At 37.0% G+C, this 16,813-nt stretch overlaps 1 protein-coding gene and 4 non-coding genes across 6 annotated transcripts in view; 4 read left to right on the top strand and 1 right to left on the bottom strand.

Moving 5' to 3' along the window:
• The window catches only part of LOC137491103 (uncharacterized), a 1,183,352-nt gene that overhangs the window by 111,617 nt on the left and 1,054,922 nt on the right, over window positions 1-16,813 (bottom strand). The window lies entirely within an intron of this gene.
• trnav-aac (transfer RNA valine (anticodon AAC)) lies at window positions 13,763-13,835 on the top strand. The gene has a single exon. It is a non-coding gene; the product is annotated as a tRNA-Val (tRNA).
• trnav-cac (transfer RNA valine (anticodon CAC)) lies at window positions 13,940-14,012 on the top strand. The gene has a single exon. It is a non-coding gene; the product is annotated as a tRNA-Val (tRNA).
• trnav-aac (transfer RNA valine (anticodon AAC)) lies at window positions 16,072-16,144 on the top strand. The gene has a single exon. It is a non-coding gene; the product is annotated as a tRNA-Val (tRNA).
• Window positions 16,249-16,321, top strand: trnav-cac (transfer RNA valine (anticodon CAC)). Its single transcript has one exon. It is a non-coding gene; the product is annotated as a tRNA-Val (tRNA).

Below are 16,813 nucleotides of genomic sequence, written 5' to 3'. Positions count from 1 at the left end.
GGTAAATTTCTGCAAAGTCTCACACTCATTTTCTTATCTAATACCGCGTTTCAGAGCTTTCTTTTTCTGCACATACACAACCGCATACTCTGAAAGCAGAGATGTTCTGAGGCGAAACTTTTCTGGTGTTCTCGCTTTAAAGTCTATTAGCAAATAACCGTATGGTATTTTTGTAGCATCCTCATAACATTCCATGAAAAATTTCCCGCTCTGCGGGTACATTTGACGACCTAAAATTGCAATCTGATTTTTATCTCGTGGGTTTTTAAATAAAATTATATAGTTGGCATTAAGGCTGATAGTCCTGATGGCTTTGCCTTGACAGAAAATAATCTGAAGGATTAATATGACAGATACAGAATTATGATGAACAAGTTGAGTGAATGCTTTCTGAACCTGTTCATTATTAGATGACTTAGCCATTACATCATCAAAAAACAGTAAAGAAATTTTATTTGCAGGCAGTAAATCAATCAAAGACTCAGGAATACCTTCAATAAACTTTATATTATACAATGACATCAGTTCACTGTAAATATTCTGCCAACATGAATACACAAAATCCACATTATCAAATTTCACATTGAGCATTTTGTCAGAGTTAAGCAATAACGTTTTAACAAAAAATGTTTTACCACTGTTACTGGGCCCCGAAATAATACAGGAAAAGGGGTGTTCCAAACGTACATCAAAAAAATCTTCATCATCATAAGCATTGTACATAACATTAGTACCCATATGGTAATGTGGTGTAATTGGGTAAGAGAACACGTTTGTTGTAAACCACTTGGAATCTTTTCTTTAATAACCTGTTGTGCAAAGTAAACTTTTTTTTATCCCTAACAATCGTGTTTGTGATTGCTACTAGCTGTGACACTTCACCCGCTGTTGTATATTTTTCTACCAGACTCATCAGATTTTTTAACGTAATCTGCTTAACGTTTTCAGCATTCAGGGTGATTCCTTTAGCCTTAAGACATACTTTTCCCTTAACAGTTCTGTATCCATACGTTTTAGGACCGGATGCAGAAAACTCACAAATTGAATCATCTGGACCCACTTCATCAGATAGATCACCCAGGAAGACACCTGTTTCAGGTTGCCATTCATTGGGTTTTGATACATATATAATACTATCTGTATCAGTGTATAGTACACGTTCACCTAATTTATCGAGTTGTTTATATAACTCCAAACGCCCGTAGGCTGTAACAAAACAACCTATGAATACATTAACATCTTTTGTTTGACAAGGCACATCATCTGGATAGCACCACTGGATCAATGCGACTGAATCTGAAACAAATGAGAAATGTTTCACTATGCGACCGTTTCCAAATATGAATCTGGCAAATTGTTCAGGATCTCTTATTAATTCTGAATATGTAAAATTAGATTTAATGGCGAACCTCCCCCACAAGCTGTTCAAAAACAGCTTCGATACTGATCTACGTGCATGATTTAGACATATTTTTTCAAGTTCAAGCTCGACTCTCTCTTTTTCAAAAAAATTTTCGACAAAATTTTTTTTTTTCTTCCTCCGTCACTACATTTGGGGGGAAGCCAGATGCTTCTTGTTTGATTTTTAGGAATGTATTCACATAATCACTGAATAACGTGTCTGATTTTTCTGGAAAATGCCACACTTCATCAATTTTAATCACTCTATAGCCTTTCTGAATGGCTTGGTGTAGCTCCGCAGTAACCCACGTTCCATGTAACGCACGTTCTTCGTCAGTGTGTGTACAACTTTCTTCAAGTTGTTTTTCAGCACAAGTTCGACACAGAGGAAACATTAATTTCTTATTACACCTCATAGGTAAAACTGGATGAAATAAACCCCGTGGTGGTAAAACTGATGCCTTGACAATCCCGAAATAATTTTCAATCGGTTCAAAGTCTTTTAAAATTATTGTTGGATGTCCAATCGGAAATTGTCTCTTTGTTTGCATGCTCGGATATAGAGAGACGAAATCGACGTATTTGATCGTCTCGTCATATTCAGTTTTATGATGTAACTTTAACGCGTTAGTCCTACCGCCAAAAAGTGCATCTCTCGGGTTAAGCCGCTTGGTAGCGCTGTAGGTTTGCATAAAGGTTATCACAGCAGGGTCATTGTTCTTAGCGTCTGCCCATTCACACCCCCAGATGTATTCAACATTCAAGCCATGAATTTTTTTCTAATGTTTCCAGTTTATGATCAGGAGTGTTGCGAATGTAGCTTTTTTAATAAAAGGGTGTCAGTCGTGTGGGTTAAATTTACAACAATGGCCGTGAAAGTAACAAGCTAGATATTCTAACGCAATTTTAACACCATCTTTCTCATAAAATCCATCCAAAAAGTATGGTCCGAATTGAATTTCGTCTATGTTTAACGCATGCGGAACATCAACACCTCTGGTTTTACTAATGTATTCCAACCATTCAATTGATTCATTTGAAAAAGACGAACTGGTTAATGTAAGCTTTGTCGTGTGTTAAAGCTATTGTGTCTCTTGTCAAAAATTTTGTTTTATAGATTTTCATAGCGCAGCTAGGGAGTGTATTAGTTGAAAACGGGTAAATTCCGGTACATTCTAACAATGTTTCTCTGAATTTCATACACGCTTCTCGCAGTAAAACCACATCGTTTCTGCAGTACAGCGCGATCTCTTTTTTGAAATCAAATATTTGACCACACACTTCATTGTACCACGAGTCAAATTTAGCTTGATCGTCCGCACTCATCATGTCATAATCATAATAACATTTTGGTGGATAGGGGCCAACATAATTCACATTTTCTAATCTATTGAATTTGTGTGGGAAAAACCCTTTTTCAGTTGTAGTAAGATTGAAAGCAGCGGTTGTTTTTGATAGTTTCATAGCTAGAAAGTTATAGCTGTCTATGAATCTGATTTTGAATGCTTTATCATAAATAAAAATTAGTCTACCCCCTCTCATTATAATTTCGGGTGCAAGACCGACGCTGGAGAAATATTCCAATAAAATATAAGAGTCAAAGCCTGAAGCATTGTGTGCTATAAATGTGTAGTTTGCGTATTTCGGTCGTCTAAAATACTTCACTAGACGCTCAACGCAGTCCAAGCCTTCGGCTGTAAATTCTTCACCGTCGTACGTGATTGCACAAACAAAGTTTGCGATGTGTCGTCCATTTTCATACATGGTTTCAAAATCATAAAATACATATTTCTCACTTATTTCATCCAGTTCGATAGGTTGAATATAGCAATTATGTTCGTCATCGTTCATTATAAATTCATTACAATGAATACAACGTGTTGGCGCGCATTTGTGCTGGATTAATTTACCCCCAGATAATTTGGCTCTGTAAACTCTGTGGCATTTGTCACAAAATTTTATCAGTTCACACTGTGATCGTCGACCATCGGCTGTCTTTTGTTTATGCATCTCATAGCAAAAATCCGATTTACACAATCTAGAGCAGTCCAAGCACCTGAATGTTTTTTTCGATTTACTGAAACTAACACATTCGGGGTTATTGCATGTTACACATGAATTTACATTTGTGTTCTCTTTTGTCTTTATAACCATGAAAACAAAAATCACATACATAGGATGTTCCTATGAAACTATTCAATTTCTTTATCATATAGTAGTGATTATCGAATAGATACAGATGTACTGTTCTAGGGTGCAAATTGTCACTGTTTTTGTAAATCTCTAGTTTACCGCTAACAGAGCGATGAAAAACAACGATTTTAACATTGAGATGGTCTTCAAATTTAATAATATCACTGAACGCTATTTGGTCTTGTATGCCAAACCCCGCAGAGGTGTGAATGTCTGTCGCTTGTGTTATCAGCTCGTTTTCGGGAGCTTGTGGGTTTAAGAAATAAGCTAGACACATGCTAAAGCAAATGTTGTTTGTGATGTTTATGGGACAAAATAGATTCATTTTATTTTTTCTGATAACATCATTATGTACCAAATCAGTTAATTTTCTACGTACACCACCGTATCTGTTTCTGACAATTGAGACGGACAACTCTAACGGTGCGTCTACCGGTATGTCTATATTACTTTGGAGAGTTTTTTCTATTTCATCAGCAAATGATTCAACACTGTAGTCATTTTCTGGACTTAGTACATAGTTAATATCAGAAGGTAAATCATGCCCCCTCAGAGATATATTAATAAATCCATTCTGCCCAGCCAATAATCTAGAAAACGTTACAATCTCATTTAAAATATCTGTAAAAAGAATATTGTATGCTGCTAGATTGTCTGTGATAATATCACGAAAATTAAGTGTTCTGTGAATTTCTAGAGCATTAAAATTTAGTCTTGGGGTAACTCTAAAACCACCAACACTACCACCATCTGTAATTAATCTATCGATTTCAATTTGGTTTAACCCCATCTGAGGTAGCGATGGATCATAATTAAACCGATCGTTGGGACCTTGTCCAACTTGTACAGCATTGTTAGGGATTTCTAACCATTCTAATTGGTCATTTATGAAATTCTGAATTTGATCAGTGATGTTAAGATCTTGAGGTTGTAACATTTCTAACTGATTATTTATTAACCTTTGTAAATGTTCAATATTGCTTTCATTATCATATCGGAGTCTAGCTGCTCTCTGTGTACCATCATCATCATTATCATTTAAATCAGTTTGACATCTTTTAGTACCCATTTTGAAATTTATTTGAAAAAAAGATTCCAAGGTTTAAGTAACAAACAAAACAAAAGTGTTTTCACCCAGAAATATACAACAGATGAATACAATCAATAAACGTAATAATACGATAATAAAAATAGACTAATTGGGAATAAGTTCAAAAGAAAAACTATAACATCAAATAATCACACAATAATCAAACAATAAAAAAAATCGAATAACAGAAAATAGAAAAAAGCATACATACATACAAATGGTATAATTATTGTTATTTTGTAAGTATCTTGTACATGTCACTTGTCATACGTTGGATAACATTTAATCTCTCACCTAGAAGGGTGACCCCGTTAACAAGTAGCCGTAATTCGTTTCTGTGTTCCTCTACCTTTTCTGGTACACCGAAAATGTACTGAAAAAAATCTTGAAACCGTTGTTGGTTTTCCTCGTGACAGCTCCTCCAAAATAAGGCGCTCTGTGCTAGAACTTCTGCATTCTGATGTTGGAAGTTGACAACACTCTGTAAAATGTTTATAACCAGATCCTGACCAGTTCTCACAGCATCAGTGGTTTCTTCGAAGGTCAGCGCCGCTGAATTCAATCGTAAAACTCGTTCAAAGTTACGGTTTGCCCGGCACATAATTTCATAGTTCAAATGTGCTAGATCTCTCGGTCTAAATAAATCTAAAATTTCTCCTGGTACGTGTTTTTCAATATCACAAGACTCTTCATCATATGCTCCTTCTATCACATTCTCTTCATTCTCATGCCAGAGATCTGCTCCTTTGGATTCGTAATTTTGTTCTAAAAGAAAAAAAAATATATAAATTACCTATCGTATGATACAATTATAAAAATGATAAATCATAATGAATATTTAATACATACCTTTCTCTTCGTCAGAATCGTTGTCAGGTTTTGAAAGTATTTTCTTATTCTGGCCAAGACCATATCCAGTGGTTGACCCGTCAGCGTGTCCAGACCTCGGAGATGTTGTCTCGTCCGTGTTCAATTCAAAAGACGCGTCCTCTGTCTGTGTGGCAACAGATCGCGACGAAGTCTCTGACGTCTCAGCGGCTGATTCGCTGACCACCACAACCTCTACCAAATCTGTATCTATTACAGCCTGTGACGTAGTTGGTGGCTCATCACAGCTAAACAGTTGGCCTTCATCAACTAGTAATACCATAAGATAAAATGGAAAAAACAAAATATATTTAACATTCATGCAATAATAATTTATACATAAAAACTAAAAACAGACAATAAATATATATATAAAATAAAATAAAATAAAGAATCCACTTACAAATTGTTTCCAGGATCATATCCAATTCGATACCAAAATCGAGATTGGAATCAAATTCAATTGGAGCTAGAAAGAAAAAATAATGAATTAAAAGAATAATCGTAATTTAATGAAATTAAAAAGCTAAATGTAATTAACATAAAATAGAAATAGAAAAGTGGACCTACTTTCAAAGTTGGCAGCCATCGTTGAGTAAATTCAACAGAGTTGAAAAAAAGGATTCAATGCGTTTTAAAGTCGAAGACAAATGCAGTATGAAAAACTAAAACATTTTCTGCTCAATTTAAGGATGATGATTTGGAGGTTGTCTTCCCCCGTTGTAAAAACGGCAGGGGTTGCTGTTTATGCAAATTCAGTTAATAAAGCACAGTACATGATGTAAAACTTACATATACATTATTTATATGTATATATATATATTACATTTATGAATGTAGTTTAGATTTATTTTTACACGGTCATTTAAAACATTCAAAACGTAATAGAATTTGTTTAAATATTATAGATTATTTATTTTTTATTATTTTAAAATGTATGTGTGTGTGTGTGTGTGTGTGTGTGTGTGTTGTGTTTACACATACGTGAACATGTGTTTTTAAAACAGTTTATTAATTCTTTTTGTTTTATATTCTAACAATATCATCAATTTTATTTAATACAAAGTTTAAACAAAGTCAAAAAGTTGTCGATGTGTGGAAAAAAAAGAGTTCTCTGGGGATGGGGGTGTGTAATTTGCCAGACACCTATTGTAAATACCTCAGCTTGTATCTGGAGTAAAATGTGTGTGTGTGTGTGTGTGTGTGTGTGTGTGTGTGTGTGTGTGTGTGTGTGTGTGTGTGTGTGTGTGTGTGTGTGCATTTGGTGTGGGCTGTGAGGGGGGTGTGAATGTTGGGTAATGTGGGGTTTTTCAAATTTTAAAAAAAGTTGAGAGTTTTTTAAATAATACTAACTAAAAATGAAATAAGGATATGACTACTTTACCAAAGTTAATGAATACATTTATGAACATAGTCTTCATGTTTTAGACTTATATGAGATTGAATAGTTTAATTATTGATGTAACTATATCTGTGTTTAACTGTTTACTAACTTAGATTTATGCATTTGCTTTTATAATACACATTAGTAGTGAAGTGGTAACATAGTTTGTATTTACATTAGACAAAGTTAGCTTGTAACTTTGTTTGCACAGCTAGAAACTTGATCAAAACTTAGATTTACTTAGTAACTTATTTAGCAAAAAACAAACACACAAACAAACAAATGATGTTTAAAACAATATAATTTATGTATTCCTAATGAGAAAATTATATTTAGAATTTGGTATAAGATCAGTAAATAAAAATTTAAAAGGAAAAAAAAAAACACAGATAATTTACTATTACTGAGTTTTTTTCTGTGTCAAACCTTTTTCTGACCCTGCCACATGGATCTTGTTAGATGTGGCAGACACCCTGTTGTAAAACACCCAATCTTCCTGTTTTTTTAAATTAGGTTTGGAGAATCTGGTATTAGACTGATAACAGAGAGTGCTCATGCGCGGGGGGGGGGGGTGGGGGGGGTGGGTGTGCGTGTGTGTGTGTGTGTGTGTGTGTGTGTGTGTGTGTGTGCGTGCATTTGGTGTGTGTGTGCTGTGAGGGGGGTGTGAATGTTGGGGAATGTGGGGGTTTTCAAAGTTAAAAACAGTTGATAGTCTTATTAAATAATACTAACTAAAAAATGAAAAAATATGACTACTTTGCCAAAGTTAATGAATACATTTATAAAACATAGTCTTCATGTTTTAGACTTATATGAGATTGAATAGTTTAATTATTGATGTAACTATATCTGTGTTTAACTGTTTACTAACTTAGATTTATGCATTTGCTTTTATAATACACATTAGTAGTGAAGTGGTAACATAGTTTGTATTAGACAAAGTTAGCTTGTAACTTTGTTTGCACAGCTAGAAACTTGATCAAAACTTAGATTTACTTAGTAACTTATTTGCAAAAAACAAACACACAAACAAATAAATGATGTTTAAAAAAACAATATAATTTATGTATTCCTAATGAGAAAATGTTTTACTCATGGTGGAATTATATTTAGAATATGGTATCAGATCAGAAAATAAACATTTAAAAGGAAAAAACACAGATAATTTACTATTACTGAGGTTTTTTTTCTTTCTATGCCAAACATTTTTTCTGACCCTACCACATGGATCTTTGTTAGAGATGCAAGACACCCTGTTGTAAAACACCCAACATTCCTGTTTAAATTAGGTTTAGAGAATCTGGTATTAGACTGATAACAGAAAGTGCGTGCGTGTGTGCGTTTGCCTGTATGTCCGTCTAAGAATAAATAGGGAGATTCACTTTTTAAACTGTTACAAAATAAATAATATTTCATTCTATCAAAACAAATAAAAATGTTAAATGAAAATAACACATACTTATTTAAATAATAAATAAAAAAACATACAAAACAATCTAATCTCTTATAACAATATCATATTGTTTTTATCACATAAATTCAAATGATCATAGTTATCAAATCATTTTCAAACATAGGCCTATTATTTTCGTAAAACTTAGTAAACAAGTATTTGTGAAAAAACATTTATTTGTTTAAAATGTTTTATTAACTAGTTAAATTGTTTTAAAACATTTTGTATTTTTATTTTTCAGCGTTGGTTTTAACATAGAACCAATCATGTTCGACCCTCCGCTGTGCCTTTTCGTGATTGGCTGGCTGAATCTGGGGGTGTGGTTAAAGGCGGAGTTGGAGGCGGGGTTACGTGTGTCTCATTGTTTCTCACGTTTTAATCATTATGTGTTTGACATCAGGAGAGAGCGGTCGCACTTTTCACTGCTCTCGGATAAGATTTTGATTTTGAGGGTGGTACAGAGGCGGGGTTTGGGGGGCGGTGTCTTAGACTAGTTTTGTCATCATTTCTTCTCTAACAGGCAACAAGTGAGGATCTAAGTCCGGATATTCCGTAAGATCAACTTAATCTTTTTTTTCCTAACTTACTTCGTTTTCTTAACATATACTTACTTTTTTAAAAAACATTTCACTTGCAGTACTTAGGCTACAAGCTGTCGTTTTGTTTAAAACTATTCTACTCATTTTTAAAACTTAAAATGTGTTTTCATTACGTTTAAGAATTTATTTATTTTCTTTATTTAATTATTTTTCTTAACTTTTTAAAAAATAACTTTTTTACTTGTTTCAAACTGTTTAAAGTCTATCTCAAATCTGGCTGTGTAAGTTAAGGGTCTATGTATGCGCGCGCGCGCACGGAGTTTTCACACCCGCTTTTTTGACAGCTTCCCTCTCCGGAGGGAGAGAGAGACACGGAATAAACACGGATTTCGCTCCCCGAGTCTCCGTAAGATACATCTCCGTTTCTTCTTTAACAAATACTCTTACTAACATTATTTACTCTACTAACAGTTTAATTCTAACATCGTTTTGTTTTTTTGTTTTTTAAATAATACGTTTTAACACTTTTTAACTGAACTTAACAAGAAAGAAAGAAAAACGAAACAAACTGTCGGATTTTAACATGTCAAAAAACTTTCATGTGAAAATGTACACCTTTTCTTGAAATAAAAGCAACCTTTTTCCCCTCTTTCTAAACATATACACATTTAAATGTTTAAAGCACATAACTGCCCAATACACACACAAAAAAAACCGTCACAATGTCACTAATAACAACGCCTTTTTCCCCCGCTACGATATCAATTTGTATTTTGATATCAAAAACATCCCTAGTTCAGAGCGGGGTGAATTAGGGGTCAGATGGCCAGGTGTCCAAGTGTCCAGATTTGGGACACGCGAGGGTGGGAGGGAAGGGGGAGGGAGGGGGGGAATATTTTTATGAGGGTAATAACAATCAATCATCTTGACACAAAGTGCCCGGAAACCTCTCTCTCAAGAGCATGAGAATGGTCAGTCACTAAAACAATAAACTTTCTAATGTGAGAAGAAGATCAGCTAGAAAACCAGTTGTTCATCCTGAGCCCCCCTCTTTGCCCTGGACTTTACCTTCTCCACCAGAGCAGCTCACTCACATTTCACACATAATGTTTAAGTTTTTAATATGGTGTATCTTGTGGCTTTATATTCATGTTTGGTGTGATTTTAAATGTCTCTGTGTGATTGATAAAGTGGTCTTAATTTCACTGTAATATTTTGCAATCTCCTTTATATCAGTTAATTTGGGTTTTGACTTTGGAAAGATCTTTGCCAGATGCTCCACTACAAGGAAAATTGTCTTTGCATCAACTCATGACCAGGCAAGAGTCTTGGTGAAGCTTTTATTGTCTTGAATTTATGATGATTTGAGTATTTGGGCAAAGTATGCAGAAGTGTCCGTGTGATCCAGTATACAGGATACCCCATTGCAGGTTGTGAGTCTCAGAGCTCTGCATCAGGATTTATATGCTGCAATGTATTTCTACATGGTCAGGTATTCCTCTTTAACTCTTAAATGTATATTTGAGTAATTGATGTTGTACAATCTTGATTGGCTTATTTGGTTTAATTATGTGAACTGCAATGGAAAATCTTTTCCTGACAAATAAATGTCAAATTCTTGTTTAACTCTAATATCTCCTGAAATCATTTAAATGTAGTAGACTGTTTAGGCTGATGTTTCCGCAGCCTACAAACAGGATTAGTCATCTATTTAGGCGCAATGGATGGAGCATGGGCACAGCATTAGAGACCTGTTGATTTCTGACAATCACTGATGATATCATCTAGGGGCTAAATCAAACTTTCTTTAAGTATGAGCAAGCATGGGGCGGCCTATTATTACTTAAAGGAAATTAGCTTATCTGCTAAGAATCAGAACTGGAAAAGATGTGTCCGTGAGCAGATGAAACTGGCCAGCATACTGACTCTAATTGACTTTGAGTAAACGATGAAACATTAATTGAATATAAGGATTTTTTAGGTTAATCAGTCTAAAATCACAACCTATAAGGTAATCAGCTTGAATTAGATTAATCTAACTCTAAAATTATTATAAATTGGAGTCGGATTAAAATTCAGAGCTAGAAACAAATTAAAATAAATTATAACGAACAAAAATATTTCTTTTCACATGTGCTAAAAGATTTACACGCATTTGACCTTCACCCATGCTGTTAGTTCCGTCATGGGACTAATAGATGGACCCTCACATGTGTGTGTATTTATATAGTTTATAACCATAACAGTTCTACAGTTTCTTCTATTTCACTTGTTGATTTCTATTTTATTTAAATAGTGTATTTATTTTGTTAAAGAGTCCATATTATGGGTTTTTGAAAATACCCTTCCATGTAGTGTGTAACACAGCTCTAAGTGAAGTGAAATATCCAGCTAAGGCTTAAATCTGTAAGTGTACAGTGTTTAAAACTGTTGATTCATCTATAAAAGAGTCGACTCATAGTGCTTCAAATGAGTCGTCTTGATAACGAGTCATTAGATGTTTCATGATGTTGTATCTACGAAACACAAGTAGTTGCGTGCGCAAACCCGGGAGATTTGAAACCTGCGGCCTCGCCCACTAACACAGAAAAAAAGCCACACACACACACGCACGCGCCGGTCGAATGTGATGTCACACTGTGCAGATGGATATTATTGAGTCTCTACCCAAAGATGAAACCTCAGCATTAGCCCAGCCTTGAGCAGTTTGAGTGCTTCTGGAAACTTCATGCTTTAGACTGGGTGTATATTACATGCTTAATATTCAATTTTTAGACTGTGTGTGTGTGTGTGTGTAGGCCTATTATTATTTAAAATAAAATTTTAAAATAAAATTGATTATATTATGTACAAAATATTATTCTTTATAATTATATCCAGTTCCCCTAAAACTTTGCTTAAATACCATATACATTTATTAAATAAATAAAACCAAGAAGTAAATAACTGTTTGGTCTGACAAGTTTTCAGGACATATCAAATTTCAGCACAACACTAACTAACTAGTCTCACTCACACACACACACACACACTTGTACACACTCTCACTAACACACTCACTCTTGTACATGCTCTCTCTCACACACTTACATTCTATCTCAATTCAATTCAGAAATACTTTTTTAGCATGACTGTAAATGATACAATGTTGCCAACTCAAACACATCGACATCTCACAGACACATGTACAAGCTCTCATTCACAAAGATAAGCTCTCTCTCACACACACACTTCTACATGCTTTCTCATAAACATGTACTGGCTCTCTCTCTTACACACACTACTACATGCTGTCTTTCACTCACACACACACACACAAACAAATGTGCATTTGATACTTATATAATTTTATGTGCTCATTAGGCTAACGATAGGTGGTTGCATTGTAATTATTTGGTCATAAAGGTATTAATTGTTTTAAATAGTTTTTCAGCTAATAATGTTTGTGATGTCATACATGCTACAAAAGGCTTTTAAAGCTGACAAGACGTGGAGCAACCATGACCAGAGCGTTCCAGAGAGAAGGTGTCTCTCAAAATGCAGTGGCCCAGCTCGCTGCAATTGCAGAGCTGTACTTTGCGAACAGGGAGCAACTTAACAGAATCAGCTTCACACCAGGAAAATGAACAGAGTTCGCTCAAAAGTGTAGAGAGCTCATTTTTGGAGATTTTTGCATAAATGTTGTATCAATGAAAAGGAAGGGTTCTTTTGTATGTTTCTTTGTTCAATAATGCTCCGGTTTACTGTTGGTAAAATGTAGAAGCAAAAACCTACAGCACAATAAGCTGAGCCTATAATGCCAAAAAAAAAATAATAATATTGAAATCAGATGCAAAAACCTTTAAATTCCGACTAAATTCATTAATTTTCTTTTCAGCTTAGTCCCTTTATTAGTCTGGAGTTGCTACAATGGAATAACCCAAGAGCTTATCCAGCACCATCCATGTTTTACACAACAGATGCCCTTCCAGCTGCAATGCATCACTGGGAAACATCCAAACACACACACATATATATATTTGAGCCTACTCAATTTACCTGTACCACATGTCTTTGGATTTGTGGAGGAAACCAGAGCACCCAGAGGACACCCACACAAACACAGCGAGAACATGCAAACTCCACACAGAAATGCCACCTGACCTAGCTGAGGCTCGAACCAACGAATTTCTAACTGTGAGGCGAACATTCTACCCTCAGCGCCACCACATTGCCGGCAATTTAATTGTTATTCTAAAATTAGTTTTTTTTTCGCCTACTGTTTGAAAGATAATGAAAAAAATATTTGCCACAAAAATAGTTAAATTGCAGAGCTGAGACTTAAAATATATATACATTTTAGAAAAAGAATGTATATGGTGGCTGCATGGTGGTGCAGTGGGTAGCATATTCGCCTCCCAGCAAGAAGGTCACAAGTTCGAGCCTAAGATGGGTCAGTTGGTGTTTCTGTGTGGAGTTTGCATGTTCTCCCCATGTTCGTGTGGGTTTCCTCTGGGTGCTCTGGTTTCCCTGACAAATCCAAAAACTTGTGATCAAGACGGCGGAAGGGCCACAGCACTTTAGAGTCATGCACACCAATCAGGTAAAAACCTGTCGACTATGCATGAGCTCAGAACATGTGATGAAGGAACGCCCAGAATTCAGGTGCTTCAAATGTGACGAAAGGGGACATTTCGCAAGGACCTGTACAGCGGTGTGGGGCCCGGATTGTAAATTGGCCCTAATACCTGCAGGGAGCTTGTCACGCTGAGTTGGCTTTGTCCGCTCGATTGACCAACGCGTACGCCTTGTTTTATCCTTGCAGGCCTAACTTCGCTGGTGAAAGCACTTGTGGGGTTTCTGTAGTGTAGTGGTCATCACGTTCGCCTAACACGCGAAAGGTCCTCGGTTCGAAACCGAGCAGAAACAGTGCTCTTGTTTTGGCGAGAAAATAATAGCATCCACTGCCGCACCAGCAATGATCGTCGACAGGCACCCAATCAAAAAGGGTTATCTGCCTGATTTGCCTGAAGGTTTCCGTAGTGTAGTGGTTATCACGTTCGCCTCACACGCGAAAGGTCACCAGTTCGAAACTGGGCGGAAACAACCTCTGGCTTTTATGACAATTGTCAAATCAGGCTTCTGTTGAGTACTGACGTTCACTGAATACATTCTTTCTGCAGAGCGGTGTGAGGCTAGAAGTTTGAATTCAACCCAGTGTTTACCTCCCCTCGCGGTGTCGCAAACTTGCGTAGAATCTGATTTCTTTTAGCTTTGTGTCGTGCATGAGCAGGTGGCCAGTGCGTTTGCTGGCCCTTCACGGTGCAGACCGTACAAGACAGCTCTAAAAAAAAGACTATAAATACTTGAAGCAGCACTGGCCTATTGGTTTCCGTAGTGTAGTGTTTATCATGTTTGCATTACACGCTAAAGGTCTCCTGTTCGAAACTGGTCGGAAGCATACATTTAGCGGACCCCTTTGTCCAAAGCGACATACAATAGTGGAGGTATTCAACAAGACGAGGCAATGCATACGAAAAAGGGCTATTTATTCCAAGTAATTTGTTTGTGCTCAGAGAATTTAGTGCTGGAGTAGGAGTTTCGTTTTCTTTAGAGAGAGGGATATTCACCGGGGTTCGGGTGTACTTTGAAGAGATGGGTGTTAGCTGTCGTTTGAAGGACACCAGTGTATCCGTAATCTGAGTGGGAATGGGAAGGTGATTCCACCAGCGTAGAACATTGAATGAAAACATTGTGGAAAGTGACTTTACGTCTCTCTTTACGCTGGCACCACAAGACAGTGCTCTCACCCTAACCGGAGGCTCCTGTGGTTTTCACGATGGCTTTACAAGCGGAGGGTCTCCTGTTAGAGACTGGGCGGAAACATTCAGATTTGCTTTTACGCACATTCTCAATTGGCTCTCTGCTCACTGGATGATCCACGATACAAGGGCATGGATCTGTGCTCGCCTCCTGGGGCTGCGCCTAGTTTCAATAGCCAACACTTGACAGCTGTCATTGCTTACGGCCACACCACCCTGAGGGAGCTATAGAGCAAACAGGAAGTGAGTTGGCAGCAGTAAGGAGAGAAAGGCTCTCCCCATTTTGTTTGTCTACCTTTTTGTTTTTTGACCTTGAGTGTTTTTGTTTGTTTGTTTTCTTTTTTGTCTTTAAAAACCACCTAACAGCAGCATTTTGCTGACTGAAGGGTGGTTATGTAGTGTGTTTTATTTTTAATCATGGACAGATTCCCCGGCAACGACATGGAAATGGAGGGACGAAAGGATAAAGAAAATGGGCTGGATAACAGACGAAGAGATAAAGAAAACGGACTTGACAACAGACAAAGAGATAAATAAAATGAAGAGCCCGGCCAACGAAGAGGTGAGAAAGGTAAGGATAAGCAAGAGGTACAAAGAAGAGTATGCACAAAGGAAACAACAGTAACTGTAGGAGTAGAAAATGTAAAAGATGCAAGAAGATTTGATATAAACAAAGCAGTCACGGAGCTGATTGGAGCAGGAAGAATTCTGTCGGTGAGACCCAAACAAACAAAGGGAGTATGAAGTAACAATGGAGACTGAAGATGACACGGAAATTTTAATAGACAATGGATTGACAATTAAAGGAGTGAAATCTGAAGTACGGAGGTTACAAAACAGAGACTATGTTGTTTCGTTCAAGCATCTGCCTGTTTACCTAGCAGATGAAGAAATTTTAAGCAAGCTAGAGAGATGGGGAGTTTTCCCCATATCTAAAATTAAAAGAAGATTGTATCCTGGCACAAACATAGAAGATGGAACAAGGTTTGTAAAAAACAGATTTCCGGAAGAGATGGTCTCCTTACCATACAGTACCAAAATCGAGACGGCGGAAGGGCCACAGCACTTTAGAGTCATGCACACCAATCAGGTAAAAACCTGTCGACTATGCATGAGCTCAGAAAATGTGATGAAGGAACGCCCAGAATTCAGGTGCTTCAAATGTGACGAAAGGGGACATTTCGCAAGGACCTGTACAGCGGTGTGGGGCCCGGATTGTAAATTGGCCCTAATACCTGCAGGGAGCTTGTCACGCTGAGTTGGCTTTGTCCGCTCGATTGACCAACGCGTACGCCTTGTTTTATCCTTGCAGGCCTAACTTCGCTGGAGAAAGCACTTGTGGGGTTTCTGTAGTGTAGTGATCATCACGTTCGCCTAACACGCGAAAGGTCCTCGGTTTGAAACCGAGCAGAAACAGTGCTCTTCTTCTGGCGAGAAAATAATAGCATCCACTGCCGCACCAGCAATGATCGTCGACAGGCACCCAATCAAAAAGGGTTATCTGCCTGATTTGCCTGAAGGTTTCCGTAGTGTAGTGGTTATCACGTTCGCCTCACACGCGAAAGGTCCCCAGTTCGAAACTGGGCGGAAACAACCTCTGGCTTTTATGACAATTGTCAAATCAGGCTTTTGTTGAGTACTGACGTTCACTGAAAACATTCTTTCTGCAGAGCGGTGTGAGGCTAGAAGTTTGAATTCAACCCAGTGTTTACCTCCCCTCGCGGTGTCGCAAACTTGCGTAGAATCTGATTTCTTTTAGCTTTGTGTCGTGCATGAGCAGGTGGCCAGTGCGTTTGCGGGCCCTTCACGGTGCAGACCCTACAAGACAGCTCTATAAAAAAAAGACTATAAATACTTGAAGCAGCACTGGCCTATTGGTTTCCGTAGTGTAGTGTTTATCATGTTTGCATTACACGCTAAAGGTCTCCTGTTCGAAACTGGTCGGAAGCATACAATTAGCGGACCCCTTTGTCCAAAGCGACATACAATAGTGGAGGTATTCAACAAGACGAGGCAATGCATACGAAAAAGGGCTATTTATTACAAGTAATTTGTTTGTGCTCAGAGAATTTAGTGCTGGAGTAG

The sequence above is a fragment of the Danio rerio genome, chromosome 4 (genome assembly GCF_049306965.1).
Source record: "Danio rerio strain Tuebingen ecotype United States chromosome 4, GRCz12tu, whole genome shotgun sequence".
NCBI lineage: Eukaryota > Metazoa > Chordata > Actinopteri > Cypriniformes > Danionidae > Danio > Danio rerio.
Note: the sequence above shows the minus strand (reverse complement) of the source record. Positions and strands in the feature narration are given on the sequence as shown.